This window comes from Herpailurus yagouaroundi, unplaced genomic scaffold (assembly GCF_014898765.1).
Source record: "Herpailurus yagouaroundi ecotype Mexico unplaced genomic scaffold, PumYag 194, whole genome shotgun sequence".
Classification (NCBI taxonomy): domain Eukaryota; kingdom Metazoa; phylum Chordata; class Mammalia; order Carnivora; family Felidae; genus Herpailurus; species Herpailurus yagouaroundi.
The window spans coordinates 5257137-5267515 of NW_024412425.1; the positions used below are offsets into that span (position 1 = coordinate 5257137).

General features: G+C 48.7%; 1 protein-coding gene across 2 annotated transcripts in view; it reads right to left on the reverse strand.

Annotated features, from left to right (window-relative positions):
- The window catches only part of GARRE1 (granule associated Rac and RHOG effector 1), an 83830-nt gene extending 82955 nt beyond the window's left edge, over nucleotides 1-875 (reverse strand). The window contains exon 1 of one of the 2 annotated variants that reach the window (XM_040446199.1): nucleotides 796-875. The gene's annotated coding sequence lies outside the window, so the exon portion shown is untranslated. The remainder of the gene's footprint in view (nucleotides 1-795) is intronic. The other variant, XM_040446198.1, reaches the window with a different exon arrangement.
- Between the last annotated feature and the right edge of the window lie 9504 nt (nucleotides 876-10379).

Below are 10379 nucleotides of genomic sequence, written 5' to 3' on the forward strand. Positions count from 1 at the left end.
ATGTGAGGAGAATGAATTGCTTTTATAATGGGGGTGACGGTGCGGGAACAAGCTTTTTTCAAATCGGGGTCCCCCAACCTGAGTGTTCACCTGGCAAATTTTGTGAGGAGTATGAACAGAATTCTTATCATGCCAACCAGGCGTGCTTCTTTCCTCGCACCGCGCGGAGCAGGAAGACACACCCCTGACCCTGCACTCGCCCTACAGGCGTGGGTCCTTCAGCCCCCAGCCCTGCCGGGTCCCCGCAGAACCTCCCCCGGCTCGACTGAGCTAGCAGGCTCCGCGGGGCCGGGAAATCGTGTCCCTCGGTGGCCCCGCACGGCCGCGAAGGTGCGCGCAGCCGGCCAGGCAACCGCGGGGCGGCGTGAGGGCCGCGTCCCCAGCCAGTCTCGGCGGACCCCGGACGCCCACAGGCCGCCGTGCCTCCGCGGACCGCTCCGCCGGCTTCCGGGAACGGGCGCCGGCGCCAGCCCGACCTCCCCGGCCCCGGAGGCCCGAGGGAGCGCCCCCCGCCCCTCCCGTCCAGCGTCTGCGGAGTACCCCGGCGCCCCCAGTCCCGGGCACGAGCCATGAGGCCCCTCCGGGCTTCCGTCCGCCCGGCCAGCGCCCCCAGAGCCCGGCGTCCTCCACAGCGGACGGGCAAGGGGCGGGAGCCCACGGCCCCGCGCCCCGCGGCCCCGAGCGGAGCGGCTGTCCGCGAGCTCGTCCAGTCGCCAGTCCCGGTCCGCAGCCCACCGGCCACCCACCAGCCCGCCCGCCTGCGCCACGGAGTGCCCGCTCGCGCCCGTTCCTCACCTGCGACGCGCCCCGGCCCCCAGCACACCGCCCGGACCGGCTGTGTACACCGGAAGTGACGTCTCCAGGCCGGCCCCGCCCCCGCCCCAGGCGGACGCCGGAGTGGAGGCGGACCCGGGGGCTCGGAGCTGATCCCCGCTGCGCGAGCCGGGAGGGGGCGGCCCTGAGCTTCCTACCCCAGGCACCGAGGACCTCCCAGTGGGACGGTTAGGGTGGGGGGTAAAGACAGTCGGCCGGCCGGAGCCTGCAGGGCCACCCCTATCCTCCACTGTGGCTTGGCCTGTGGGCGGGAGGAGTTAGCTACGTCCTCACAGACTTATTATTGAAATAGATTACTCAAATAATGAGTGCTTACTGGATGCCACGTCCTGACAGGCACTGTAGGAACAGGGTAATGCCCGCACTCTCATTGGTTTATTCTCTAGTGGAAACACAATAAAATTGCCACAAATACGCACGATGAGATAGTGCCAATTGTGACAAGTGGTAGGAGGGGAAAGTGAAAGAGGGAGGGGGAGAGTTCCCTGACCTAGTGTAGGAGGGTGATCAGGGAATTATTTACCCAGGAAATAGAACAGGAGTTGAGGTCCTAAAGGAGAGAAGGAAGAAACAACTTAGAGAAGCAGAGAGGAAAGCATGTTAGGGCAGAAGAAACAGCAGGTGTCTTCAATGTGTGTTCGAGAAACTAGGATAGTAAGATTTTGCCTGAGGGCAGTGGGAAACTAGTAAATTTAAAGCGAGGGATGATTTTACCATGCTTGTGCGTTTAAAGGGATTGCCTGGACTACAGTTGCTGAGAAGGACTATAGAGGGGGAGGCAAAAGGGGATGTAGATTTCTACACCCATGTTCATAGCAGCCTGCCAAAAAGGTGGAAGCAGCCCAAGTGTCCGTTGATGGATGAGTAGATAAAATGTGGTATATCCATGCAATGGAATACTATTCAGCCTTAAAAAGGAAGGAAATTCTGACATGCTACAAATGTATGAACCATGAAGCATTATGCTAATAAATAAGCCACTCACAAAAGGACAAATATTTTATAATTCTACTTATAGGAGATACCTAGAATAAGCAACTCATAGAGACAGGAAGTAGAATGGTAGTTGCCAGGGAATGGGGCGAGGGGAGCATGGGGAGTTTGTATTTAACGGGTATAGAGTTTCAGTTTCAGAAGATGAAAACTTCTGGAGATGGATGTGGTGATAGTGCACAACCACCCCAAAACTATACAATTAAAAATGGTTAAAATTGTGAATTCTATGTATATTTTAGATAGCTAGCTATCAGGAAACTATTTCAATTGTCCAAGCAAAAAACAATTCTGATTTAGATCAGGGCCTCCACATTTTTCTTATTGTTCTTGAACTTCTATCAGCAAAAGTTTGACTACTATCTAGATTTTATTAATACATACAAAAATACCTCATTCTAATATGCTTCCCTTTATTGCACTTTTCAGATCCAGCATTTTTTAAAATTTGTAGGTTTGTGGCAACTCTGCATTGAGCTAGTTATTGGCATTATTTTTTCTAACAGTATTTGCTCACTCTGTATCTCTGTGCACTTTTGGTAATTCTCCCAATATTTCATGTTTTTGCATTATTATTGTATTTGTTATGATAATCTATGATCAGTGATTATGACTCAATGAAAACTCAGATGATGCTTAGCATTTTTTAGCAATACAGTATTTTTAAATTAAGGTATGTACATTGTTTTCTTTTTTTTTTTAATGTTTATTTTTGAAGGAGAAAGAGACAGAGTGTGAGTGGGGGAGCAGGCAGAGAGACAGAGGGAGACACAGAATCTGAAGCAGGCTCCAGGCTCTGAGCTGCCAGCACAGAGTCTGACGTGGGGCTTGAACCCACAAACTGCGAGATCATGACCTGAGCCGAGGTCGGATGCTCAACAGACTGAGCCACCCAGGCACCCCTGTACATTGTTTTCTTAGACATAATGCTGTTGCACACTTAACAGACTACAGTATTATTGAAAACAAAAACTTAAAAAGAACTTTAATGTTTATTTTTGAGAGAGTGTGAGCAGGGGAGGGGCAAAAAGAGAGGGAGACATAGAATCAAGAGCAGGCTCCAAGCTCTGGACTGACAGCACAGAGCCCACGCGGGGCTCGAACCCACAAACCGTGAGATCATGACCTGAGCTGAAGTCAGACACTTAACTGACTGAGCCACCCGGGCGCCCCTAAACATAACTTTTATATGCACTGGAAAACCAAAAAATTCACTTGACTCACTTTATTGCACTATTAGCTTTTTTACAGTGGTCTGGGACCAAATCTGGAATATGCCAAGGAATGCATATATATATCTACTACACTACTAACATACTATTTACATTATGAAACATAAATAATTTTAAAGGATTAAAAAGAAAATCTATATAGAAGTTCTAACATTTTCTTCCTGTACTCTAGTAGATGGCTTTCTTATACCCGTGGGTATGTGAACCTCATGTGGAAAGCCACTCACAGACTGAGGGAGTGGCAGTGGGGAACAAAGCAGATGGAAGTCACTGATGAAATGGATATGGAGGGTCAGGAAGAGAACGGAATCCTAGATTTCTCCCGAGTCTCTGGGATGAACCATTGTAGTGGTGACACAGTGCTGGAAAGTCTCAAAGACAGAAAGAAGGCCATGAGTTCCACTGTAAACATGACATCAAGGAGGATGCACTGAGGAGGCAACTGGGGATGGAAGGTCTGCAGCTGGAGATGTCACTGGAGCTTAGGTTCATTGAAGCTGTGGGTAGGAGCTGAAAGTGAGTTTAGATTGAAGGGAGGCTTTTTGGTGACTTTTTTTTTTTTTTTTTTTTTTAAGTAAGCTCTATGCCCGACGTGGGGTGTGAACTCAGAACCCTAGCATCAAGAGTCACATCCATTGACTGAGCCAGCCAGGTGCCCTGGTGGTTTGGTTTTTTAAAATGGAAGAGAGTTAGGGGCGCCTGGGTGGTTCAGTTGGTTAAGCATCTGACTCTTGATTCTGCTTAGGTCGTTATCTCATGGTTCATGGGTTCGAGTCTGTGTAGGGCTCTGAACTGACAGCATGGAGCCTGCTTTGGATCCTCTCTCTCCCCCTCTGCCCCTCCACATGTGCACCCAGGTGCGTGCACATGCTCTCTCTAAATAAACATTAAAACATTTTTTTCTTAAATAAGGTGGAAGAGATTTACACACATTTCAATGTCAGAGAGGAGGATCCAGTTGGCAGAAACAGGCTGAGTATACAGGAGAGACATGATGGTCATTTTGTGAGGTTCTGCAAAGGCTCGAGGGGATGTAAAATGCCTTGCAGCAAAGAGAGAGGGAAGCTTGGGGACAGAGGTGTGAGGAAAGTGGGAAAGGTGTGAAAGCAGAAAGGGGAGTTGAAAGGAGAAATTTGGGAGAATTTACAAATTGCATGGAGAATCTATTTCAGGTTGCTAATTATCCATTCAGAGTAGAGCCCTCTTTCCTGTTAAGTGACTTGCCCCAGCAGCTTTCAGGTAAAGGTGAAGAAGGTGAAGCAAGGATTCATCTGGCAGTTGAGTAACAGAGCCAAAAGTGTTACGGACATGATGGGCCGTGGATCCCAAGCGACAAGAGGAAGCATGTGAGGCGGAAAGGACAGCTGGTTTGGAGGAAGTGTCCCTGGGTGCTGGTGTCACCTTACCTGTGTAGGCTGGAGAAGGACCAGGGATGATGGCTGGCTTCTATGTGGCCAAGCATGGTTCCTGCCATCTCAGAACAAGCCCATCCACCATTCCGAGGTGCTCCTAGCTCCTGAGACAGGCCCCAGGCTCCAGTGGCTATGCCTGGAGGCACTTGGTAAACATTGGATGGGACTTGAAAGAGGCTCCCTCCCTACTTGCCAGGCTCTGCGCTTAACCACTGCTGCTGACTTCACTCTGAACCCCATGGTCCCAGATAGTGTCGGAAACAACTTATGCCTGGCTCCATCTGGGCCCCTTCCATAGACTTCAATCCAGGACCAGGAGGTTCTAGAGACCCATTCAGCCATGCATGCAGTTCTGTTTTGTTTTCTTTTTTTTTTGAAGTATAATTAACATGCAGTGTTATATTAGTTTCAGCTCATTTGTGCAGTTCTTATTTGGGCTCAGTGTGAACCTTGCCAACCTTGGGGCCCTTTTGGTGGCCTTTGAGCACTAGGCCGTCTTGGGCTTTTCAAGCTTACCTGAGGATATTTTGCACTGTGCACATATCAAATCTGCTTTGCGAATAGTGTATCTACAGCTATCATACCTACCTCCTAGAGGTCTGAACTATTGTTTGCATTCATCAAACACTCATACATATGGAGAGGAAGGGAAAAAAACACCCATGTACCCATCACACACATTTGAGATATCTATCAAGTCGTGTCACCTCTTTATTCCAAGCTCCCTTACACTAGAGTGTCAAGAAAAGAGGGTGGAGTCACAGGGTCTAGAGAAGGAGGCCAGGCCCTCCTGGAGTCCCCGTGTCTTCAGGGAGGGAAGCTGTGACCCTGCAGCTCTCCAGAGAGGTCTGTGATTGGACCCTTCACATGCACATAGGGATAGGATGGCACCCCAGAGACCACCAGACTAACACCTCAGTTTGCCACTGAGGAGGCCAAGAAGGCCCAGGCCGGGGAACAGGGTCTCTCCCTGAATCACCTGATCCCCTGTGTATCTGGTTAGAGGCACAGCTGGTTGGAGCCAGACCCCATGCAAGGGCTGAGAACCTCAGAGGTCGTCACTGCAGGAAATGAGCAGAATGAGACTTCAGGAGCTCCTCAGTGACGGAACAGCTCTGCATTAGTGAGATGGCGAGATACACCTTGACCTTGGCATGAGATGCCTCCCCCTTCACTGAGAGAGAGAGAGAAAAGCAGATTTGCTATGGCTAGCTTTTTATGAAGGCTTCACATTTCTAATGTGAAAGGCTGCAGAATACAAACATCCACACAGGGGGGCTCATGAGGAATGAGAACTGATTTTTTTTAAGCAGCCAAAATTATTACTGTTGGCTTGTGTATTCTTCATGGCAGAAGCCAGGGCTCCCAGGCTGGGCTTTCACATGTTAGTTTTAGTGGGCATGTCTGAAAGAAGAGCCTTCAGGGAAGGAGTTGTCACAGCCAAGTTTTGGAGGTGGGGCAGGAGCAATGGTGTTGGTTTGGAAAGGGTACCTTCCCTCCTCTACCTTTCTGGTCTCCCCTGGGCAGAGTGTGAAAGCTGCAATATGGGCTGTGAGCCCCAGGAAGGGTAATTGCATTCCAGAATCCACAGGATTGGGAAGCGAGTCTGGAGAGGGCTGGCCAGACGTTCTGGACACAGAGCAACCGGCTGTCTGCTGCTGGGCATGGAGAGAGGCTGTGGCAAGGCCAGTCCAGTCTAGCTTGAGTGGCGTGGCCCAGGCAGGAAAGGGGGTAAGGGCAGTGTGAGTCATGTGTTAAAGGGGAAACTTCTCCCCCAGTCTCTGGATTGCCTCCCTGAGGAAGTCATTGCTCACTCCTCCCTTTCCCCTGTGTGTAAGCATCTGAGCATCCTGTTGTCCTTTCTTCACTGGCTGGAAATGGTTGTACTGTGGCCAAGGGGCCCTTACCAGGAAGAGCCATCTGCTGCTGTCTCACCCCCACCTCTAAGATCCCAGGTTGCCTTTCATTGTTCTGAGGGGTTGGGGCTGGCCAGGGGCCTGGGAGAAACCTGATGGGTGGGTTGGACCCCAGGAGTCCAGGCTCCTTCCCCTGTAGGCAGGACAGAATACCTGGTACCACCTCAGGGAACATGGGAGATACAGGCAGGAGGAGCTGCTGGGGGACTCCCTGGGGGTTCTTTGGGGTTTGGTGAAACAGAGGTGTTCAGATTATGTGGAAGAGGTGTTAGGGAGAGCAGCTGTAGACTAGGGACCACCCTAGAGGCTAAGCCCACCACAGTGATCAGCCGTGAAGGTCTACACAGTGGAAAGGGATATATCCCAGGCCCTACAGACTTCCAGGGGTCCAAGGGCTTATGGGCAGGAAAGGAAGGTGTGCTGGGGCGGGAACAAGGCAAGGCTCTGGTATTGGTGAAGCCATAGGTGCTGTGGCCTTCAGGTCAAGTCATCCTGAAAGCCAGGGGCAGCTCCAGCCCATTTCATAGCTGACAGAACCAAGGCCTTGCTCTCCTCAGGTTCCAGGATATGGACCTGGCCACGGGCACTGCCCTAGCTCAGGTCTCTGCTTGGTTCTCGTCTGGCAAGATGTGTCTCTCAGGAATTGCAAGTGAAGAGTTGCAGTCAACTCCGTGGCCTCGTAAAAAGTACGGACTTGAACACTTGTTGGGAGTTCTGAACAATTAAATTTATGAGCATCCCCCTCAGATTTGTAAACCCACCAGGGGCCAAGATTGAGGGGAATGAGAGACCTTCTCGGGTCCATCTGGCTGAAGAAAGCAGAACTCTGTCCCCTTTCCTGACTGCGGGTGACTTTCTTTTGGTTATCAAAACGTAATAACCCCAACTCCTTGTCACGGAAACAAGAGGGGATTTATTAGCCCTAACAAAAAGAGCACTGTGGCCACTAGAATGGCTGTCCTTGGCAGCTGTCCTGATGCCCGGGAGTAACTTACAGACTGCTATCCTGTGGCTTGTCTGCTCCCTCACACAGTGGGAAGGAGAGTCTCGGGAGCTGGGTTTTCATTTCTTCAAAACACGGTGCCAGATTCCTCCAACCTGACAACTCTGAAGTTGCTGTATGGCTCCACGTAGAGATCTTTACATGTGGTTATCCCCAGTTACAGTCTGGTTAGAGCATTTCAATTGGGTCTTCTTCAACTGTTAGCAAGCAGGAGCAGTAAACTGCCACCGGCTTAATTTCTAGTGGTGATGGCAACCTGTGAGACCTTGGGGACTGGCCACAGAACCCAGACTCCCTTCCAAAGAGGTCTGGGCTACTCAACTCCTGGTGGATGTAGGTGCTGGAGGGCAGGACCACATAAGCATCAGATAGCGCGCTGCCTCCCATGTGCAGTTCGGGGAAGCAGATGTTCCAGCCAGGTCAGAGAGCAGTGTGTTTGAGTGACGAAAGGCAAGAGGGGTTTTCTCCTCCTGCCGCCCCCACTCACTCCACTGGGAGAGATGGGCTCAGGGCTCAGAGCCCAGACCCCCCAGCCTTCTCACTGCCTGGCAGTGTTGCGCCTAACCTTAACCCTAACCCGCAAGCTGCCAAGTACTCATGCCTTCCATATAGGGGCAAAGCTGGGCAGAACCAAATATATTTTTAAGCTAAGTCATTAGAAATACTTGGGGAAAGGCTGAGTTTATACACTAAGATTTGGCTCTTAACCTACAATGATTTCACTTCCATGAAACATTGCTGGTAAAGGGCAAAACAATGAAGCCTCATCAGTCTACACTGCTCCAAATGAGGGTGCAAGAGCATCCAGTTCTGAGCTACCCAGTGAACACCATAAGAGGGAGCTGATGAAACTAAAAGCCACTTTTGACTTGCCATAGCTCCGAGCTTCCTACTAGAATCACCAAGGAGATTGGGCTGATTGAAAGGGAGCCAGGTGGCCTTAAAATATATGGAGAAACCCTGAAAGTACTACATCACCTCACACAGAAGCTGATCAGGTCAGTAAGAAGAAATGAGATTACCTGTGATCTCATAAAATTAGCGTTTCAAGCTGTTTTCCACATCTACACAGTCACAGTCACGGGCAAATCCAAGAGCACCACGAGTCCAGAACCGGTCACAAGTTTGGCCCTCACCCAGAACAGGCCTCTGGTAGCAGAGCTCTTTAAAGCATGACCTCGTGGGCCTCCTCTTCCAGGAAGTCTTCTCTGAAATCCTCAACTGTATATCTCCCCATAGTCTTTATGCCCACAAAACTGTAAGTTTTGCCCTTTCTGGACAGTGAGCTTAGACAATGTTCATCTCATACTCAGCTGTATCTTCAGCACTGGATATGGTATACAGCAAACAGCAGGCATTCACTAAATAGGTTCCTCCTTTATTCAACACATTTCTGAGCACCTACTATGGGCCAGGCACTGTGCTGGGTACTGGGGATAGAGTGATGAATGAGATAAAAGTGATCCTTAACACCCATTTGGTGGGAAAAACAGAGCTGAACACAAATCCACAAACATAAACCTAACACAAGCATGTAAGCACAATCAGAATATGTTGCAGTGAAGAAAAAAATGCTAAAACTTCAAGAAGAGCTCAACACATTCTGGAAGGTCCTGGAAGGCATCTCTGAAAACGTTATGTTTAAACTGTCATTTGAAGAATGAGAAGCAATTACAGTTGATCCTTCAACAGCACAGGCTTGAACTGTATGGGTCCACTTACAGGTGAGTTTTTTTTAACAAGAGTGCTGGATTTTCTCTGGTTATTTTCTCAGTAACCTTTGCTCTAGCTTTATTGTAAGAATACAGCATATAATGCATATAACATACAAAATATGTCTTAATCAACTGTTTATGTTATTAGTGGGCTTTTGGCTAACACGAGGCTGTAAGTTTTGGAAAGTCAAAAGTTATACGTGGTTTTTTACTAGGGGGGTGGTCAGCACCCCAAACCTCCACCATGTCCAAGAGTCAACTATAGCTGGGAGAAGCCCTCCAGGTGAAAGGAACTGCCTGTACAAAGGCCCTAGACAAGGAATCTGGCTCATTTTTGGAACCAAGGGAAGGCTAAGGGAGTTCCCTAGGGACTAGATCACACAAGACAGGATGGGCAGGATGGCTCTTTCTGAAGAGAAACAGGAAGTTACTGGAAGAATGTGATGCAAAAATTTGTTTCCGTAGCACTGGTGAGGGCGGTGGGGAGGAGAGGTAGAGGCAAAGGGAGTTAGCAAGGCTCTCAGGGGCCTGTGTGTGGTATCAAAGGGGCAGAGCAATGGAAAAACTCCAAGGTCCCCCTCCATGTACCTCTCATACTGACATTCAATTTACATAAAGTACACATATCTTAAGTGCACAGTTTAAATTTTCACTTATATATACAAACCACCCCAAGATAGAATACTTTAGCAGGCCTTGCCTCCCCCAAAGATAACTAGTACTTCATCTCTATCACTATAGGTAAGTTTTGCCTGCTTTGAGTTTCAGGTAGATGAAATCCTATAGTATAGTATAGGTGAAATAGTATAGTATAGCAGTATTCTTTATGTCTGGCTTCTGTCATTCATCATGATGAGTGCCTGGGAGATTCATTTATGTTGTGTAGAACAAGTTTTAATTTTTTTACACTGTATTCCCCTGATGAACATACCACTATTTGTTCTATTGTTGCTAAATATTGGAATTATTTCCAGGTTTTGGCTATTAGGATTACTATGAACATTCCTGTCTGTTGGACATAAGCCAATCACTGCTATTGGGAAAATACCCAACAATGAAACTGATGGATCATAACTACATATAATATATACATATGGCTTTAGTAGACACTATACATTAGTTTTGTGATTGTACCAATTTACACTCCCACCATTAAAGTGTGTCCATCCTACCTCCTCCACTTCCTCACCAACACTTGACATTATGGTCTTCAAAAAGTTTGTCAGTTTTGTGGGAGTAGAATGGTATCTCACTACAGTTTTAATTTGCATTTC